The sequence below is a fragment of the Ruditapes philippinarum genome, unplaced genomic scaffold, assembly GCF_026571515.1.
Source record: "Ruditapes philippinarum isolate M1 unplaced genomic scaffold, ASM2657151v2 ctg900_1_1_1_1, whole genome shotgun sequence".
Taxonomy (NCBI): Eukaryota; Metazoa; Mollusca; class Bivalvia; order Venerida; family Veneridae; genus Ruditapes; species Ruditapes philippinarum.
In genome coordinates, this window is record NW_026861770.1 from 318,221 (window position 1) to 324,616 (window position 6,396).

The following is a 6,396-nucleotide window of genomic DNA, read 5'->3' on the forward strand; positions in this document are numbered from 1 at the left end:
AAACAGACACAATCAAACCGAGCCTGCAACATTTTATGTTCTGCCATTTTGAACTTTCTCTATTTGTAAGCTCGTAGTACATATTGCACTGTCATGGGATATAAAATGCCACGTTTGATGTGAAACAAAACATTTATATGCTAAATAGTTTAAGAGTAGCTAATTTATGAATAGACTCATATTGCAACCATTCTTATAATAAAATAAAATTAAAACTATTTGTAGGAAAAAAAATGACGCGGTAATCTTAATTTTTATGAAGTAAGCGGAAAGATAACACGAGTTACGTCTGACTTTGTTCCGCTATGTAATGCTAAATGACAGTAAATAAGTTATTTATCAGTTTTCATCAATTTAATGCTTCGTATTTGTATTGTAATATGTTTCTTCCGAATAGGTCTTGCCATTTTATAAATGAAGAAAAGGTGTTTGTTTAATTTTTATCATACCTTTTATTTAATAAATGTCATAATGAAAAATAATCACATTGTATTAGTCCATGCTCAGCTTACGAATGACAACATCAGTTTGTCCAAATATTAACAAACTTTAGGTTGCATGTATGAATATCGAAGAGGGCAGAATTGCTCCATTTGACTATATAACCTCTTGATATTAATGTGTATAAATGTGTATACTTAACAGGAGATTGCAATATAAATGTAATAAATGATTAAACAGTCTAGCGTAAATATATTGTAAATATCAACAGCTAAATGTGAATATGAAAAGTAACCGATTTATTAAAATTGATGCGATGTTATAGTTTTTAGTTGGGACGTAGTCCCAACTAGTGCACTTACAAACCCGAAATTTCCAACCATACAGGGTAACGCTCACTGCTGTGACGTTTCATCGCCACTCTAAATGCTATATTGTATTCTAACATATCAAGCTAAGCTGAATTCATAGTGATCACCCGACCATGACCGACGCATAACCGCCGCGAGTGAAAAATAGTGCTCTGAATTTCTGAAAACTTCGATTTATTGCAAACAGAAGTGGAGACAAGAAATTTATTTTTTGAAAATAATGTGCAATTGAGCTTGAATTACGGTATTAGAAACGTAGCGGATATAATTTGAAAGGTCACATAATTCTATGAATGGGATAGTAAATTAATTGGGTCATAGTGCTTGACGGCTTGCAATATTTAACTTACTCATCCGCCTTATCATCACATTTTTTTAATATTTTTTAATATTCCAGAATTTTTGAAAAAGACATTATTTATCGGATAAATTTTGTAGTTTATAATTGCAAAGTGGATATTGAAATAGAATTAGCCAGAGATGTAGATAATCTATTCGTCTCTGAATTAGCCGATAATTATGTTAAATGAATCCGACAACTTCCGGTATATTTTTCGACCTACTTCACGAGCATAATTATCAGCCTGTTAAGCTCATAAGGTATGTTATAAAGCAAAATATGTTATGAATTTGATGACTAATAATATTAAGTTTATTTATTGATGCCAATTTGTTTCCGAGGACTAAAACTTTCGTAAATAATTTCGAAGTAATTTGGAGATCTCGAGTCTTTCGTACCCAAGACATTTCGATCATACTTAGACTGCAAAACCGACAGATTTTACAAATTGATATTACACAGATGTCTGCCTTTACAGGAAAACCGGCATATACGCCTACAATTTTTTGGTCTTGTCACGGCCGTTACGTCTCTACCAAATGGGGCACATTCTTGAAAAATCTTCAGGCACTTAAAGGGATTTGAACCCCAGACCTCTTGCAGACACACAACCATGTCGCGAAAATGTCAACACAACAGCAAGACTGTTGGAAATGATCTATACCTGTTCTCAATACATGGTTGAAGTAATTTATCAGTGTTAATTAGACATTTTATATGATTTAACAATTTTTGACACTACTGATATTCACATTTTTTTCACAAATCTACATGTAAAAAATAGATATCATAATAAAATGATAGAACATTTTCTATTTTAGTGGTAATACTGTGGAGTAATATGAAGAAATATTATTAATATTTTATTATCATAAATTTTTCAAATTTTAATTATGTCATTACATGCTGTACACAATCATATTATAGTGTAAACATATATATACATTGTATAGACACATATATACATTGTATATACCAGAGACGTTAAAATACATAAAATGTATTTATATGTCTCTGTATATACACACACTAAGAGAGTAGTATTGGATGGTTTTGAAAATGAAATCTCTAAATTGATATTTTCAGGGAAATAAAAGATTATTTACTTTAATATTCACTTGGAAAGGCTGGTACATGTAGCTAGAAAAAAGTACAGTATAAGATTAAAGAAAGACTAGAAGATTATTACAAACAACAGGTACTTATATAATATTTAATGTATATTTCACAAACCAAACTGTTTTCCAAAAAAAATGAATGAAAACATGCATTTTTACCAGTGTCACCACGGGTCAGATTAACAGACCCATTCCCAGTGGCAAATAATGCCAAATATGCTTTTTTTCTTTTCCAAGTTTAGAAAAAAATCATAAGTCAAAATTCCGTTATCAAAGGTGACAATTTTTCTTCATTCCATTTCAATCCAATATGGTACCAGACAGATGATGTTCAAAAACACATTCCATTGTCAATTTTTTATGTATTTTTTATGTATTTTTATGCTTTGAATGATATACAATTTGTTGGATTAACAACTTTGTACATGGTACTAAATATTTTTCCCAATCAAGATGCAAAATTTCTTAACCCATTACTTCATGAGCATTTTGTGAAAAATGGCTGTTTCCATTGAAAAGTCTCCCGTTACAAGTTAAAATTGCTATAATACTATAAAAACTGCTTCAACACTAATCAAACTTGGCACAAATGTTGACTGGACCATTGCCCTTGCAACAAACATGCTCAGGCTTAAATTTTCTGTTCCCATGGCAACGAGGGGACATCTCAAAATTGCCCAAAATCACTACTTTGCCTCGATTTTTTCAATCAAAATTGATTTCAAAGTGATGCCACTTCTCAATGGATTGAGATATAGTCAAATGCTTTTCAGCGTTGGTTACACGTTACCTTATGATCAATCTGGGGTCATTTACAGCCTCTCACAAGTCCAAAATTTTCTTGGCATCATGCTTAGAATGGTTTCACACAGGTCAGTAAGACCGGTGTACACAATGTACTGTCTGCACATATGTGTCAGAAAAAATATCACAAAAAAAGGAATTTAGTATTACTATGAGTATTTATTAAAGAAATTGTATTTCAAATATATTTAAATAGTATTATTGAAAGTCATTTTGTATGACAGACACACAAATCTAGTGCTCTGCATTATAAATGTAAGAAGAGACAAATAAGATAAGCATTTTTTTGCAAATTATTGCACTTCATATAATTTTTATTGCTTTTTTTAAGGTGGACATGTGTCACTATCAAGCAAATGAAGATAAGCATCACACTCGGTGGGAATCTCCAGTTTCCAGATGTAGTGATCATAACTGTATAGGCACCATTAACACTTTGGACTAGTTGGAGTATTTTAGAGGGCTAGTCTGAATTGAATCCCCTGTCAATAGTAAAGGCCAGTCATGAACATTGTGTTGAAGGAAAATGTTAAAACTCGGATTTTCCGCTTAACCAATCATTACTTTACCTTATATTCAGTGCGGTAATGTAGGAAATGGTTACTTTCTGGAACAGAGCTGTCAATTATTTTTAATTTATTAGCTTGTTAGTGTTATCGTCGGACAGTCGTGAAGTAAAAACATCGCAGTTTGACTGTATACAAGTTGCCTTAAAGAAAGTATGTCGAAATCTTAACAGTTATTCGTTGATTTTGTAGAAATTGACCAGAATTCACCTTTGTAAACATGCATCGCTTGGACGTCGAAAACGACATGCAATGACATTTCAGTGAAATTTGGAAACTTGCTCGTATTTTGGAGCATTTTGTAGGATTTCGATGAAGTAAAAAGTGTTTATAATAGGATACATTATTCCTAGAGACAACCATAAAGATAAAATAGTGATCTGGTGTATTTTTACCGAACAGTTCTTGTTTGTTTTGCATGATATTTTTCTCTCGTTAGGGACCTTTATTCTTTATATATAGTATTATGAGCATATATATGGGTAAATGTGGTATATAGTGCCTGTGGTTTTAACATGTATCTTAGCTTGCCTGGTGTAATGATAAGTAATAAACCTGAGAATTGAAACTATGAGAATAAATTGTTGTTATTAGTCCCCTTCTATTTTCATTAAGAGGGGACTAAAGGCTGACCCATTTCTGTATGTCAATGAAAACTGAAAGCTGAATTTTGCTATAACTTAAATGGTACAAAAGTAAGGTTCATCATACTGGTATCTGATATAGAACTATACAGAGATTTAGCATGTTATTATAATTTATGCTCCTATGATTCTGGATAAATATCTGTGTTCATTCCATACAGACTTGTACTTTTGGGGAAAAAAGTTGCTCATGGGAGGAAAATATGTTTTTAATGGTGTTTTTGAGATTTTAGTTGATAAAGGAAAAAAAACATAGTCTGTACTTAGGAAGACATTTGTCCTTCACACTCTTGTCCGAAATACGAATATAACTAGATATGTATTGAAGGGATTTTATGTAAACTTCACAAAGTGATAGAGACTTTTAAGAGGAAGTGCAATGTTCAAGAAACATAACTCTACCTTGCTTCATGTTTTAATTATATTCCTTAAGTTAAAAATGCTTATTCCAAACTATCACTGAATCTACATCAACTTGAACGACTCGAATTTTCCAATGTGTCAAAGAACCATAACTCCATTCCTTAGTTTTTAGCTCACCTGTCACAAAGTGACAGGTCAAGCTTTTGTGATCCCTTTTCGTCCGGCCGTAAACTTTTACTTTAAATGACATCTGCTCATAAACCACTACGCTAATTTCATCCAAACTTCACAAGAATGTTCCTTTGGCTGTCACCTTTAAAAATTGTGCAAAGAATTTAATTCCATGCAGAACTCTGGTTGCAATGGGAACCAAAGAAAAAAACTTTAAATATCATCTTTAAAAAAAACCCTAAGAGCTAGAGCTTAGATATTTGGCTTGAAACATCCTTTAGTGAGTGTCTACCAAGTTTTTTAAATAAAAGCCCTGGGGTCAAAATTGGCCCCGCCCCAGGGGTCTTTGTTTTTCCCTATGTGCATATAGTAAAAACTTTATAAAATCTTCTTTTAAAGAACCCAAAGAGCTAGAGCTAAGATATTAAGCATGAAACATCATCTAATGAGTGTTTACCAAGTTTGTTCAAATAAAAGGCCCGGGGTAAAAATTGGTCCTGCCCCAGGGGGTCATTAATTTTCTTTAAATGCATATAGTAAAACTTTAAAAAATCTTCTTTTAAGAAACTAAAAGAGCTAGAGCTAAGATATTTAGCATGAAATATCTTCTAGTGAGTGTTTACAAAGATTGTTAAAATAAAAGCCCTGGGGTCAAAATTGGTCCTGCCCCAGGGGGTCATTAATTTTCTTTAAATGCAAATAGTAAAAACTTAAAAATCTTCTTTTAAAGAACCCAAAGAGCTAGAGCTAAGATATTTAGCATGAACATCTTCTAATGAGTGTCTACAAGTTTGTTCAAATAAAAGCCCCGGGGTCAAAATTGGCCCTGCCCCAGGGGATCATTGATTTTCCCTATATGCATATAGTAAAAACTTCAAAAAATCTTTCTTAAAGAACCCAAATAGCTAGAGTTTTTATTATAAGTTGAAACATCTTCTAGTGAGTGTCTACAAAGTTTGTTCAAATAAAAGCCCTGGGGTCAAAACTGGCCCTGCTCCAGGGTTGTCATTGTTTTTAACAGTATGTGTTAGTAAAAACTTAAAAAATCTTCTTTAAAAAAACCCAATAAACTAGAGCTTTGATGTTTAGCATGAATCATCTTCTTATGGATGTCTTCCAAGTTTGTTCAAATAAAAGCCCTTGGGTTAAAACTGGCCCTGCAGGGTGGGGGGGGGGTATATACAGGTGAGCAACCTCAGAGCCATCATGGCCCTCTTATTTAATTATCTACCTTATTATACATGTACTTAATTATGCTTGTCCAGAGAAATACTGGAAAAGAGTTGATGAAAATTGATTAAATTTTTACACAGCGAAAATAATCAAGTGAAAGAAAGTGTTTTTTCAAAGAACCCTAATTTTTGTGTCGCCTTGAAAAGGTGACATAAGAGGGGTTACTTTTGTCGGCGGCGTCTGTGTCGTTGTCGGCGTCCCCTAAAGCTTGTCCGGAGCATAACTCAGTCACTATAAGTCTGATTGACTTCAAACTTGGTATGCATGCTTCTTTTAATAACCCGAAGTGCAGTGCACAAGGACCAGTACTCTGCAGTTCTTATTTTTTGAGTTAATGCCCTTTGT

The 6,396-nt window shown here is 32.8% G+C and overlaps 1 long non-coding RNA gene across 1 annotated transcript; it reads left to right on the forward strand.

Annotated features, from left to right (window-relative positions):
• The first annotated feature begins 1,209 nt into the window (after positions 1-1,209).
• Positions 1,210-4,221, forward strand: LOC132716765 (uncharacterized). Its single transcript, XR_009623867.1, has 3 exons — positions 1,210-1,412; positions 2,239-2,350; positions 3,406-4,221. It is a non-coding gene; the product is annotated as an uncharacterized LOC132716765 (long non-coding RNA).
• The last annotated feature ends 2,175 nt before the right edge of the window (positions 4,222-6,396 follow it).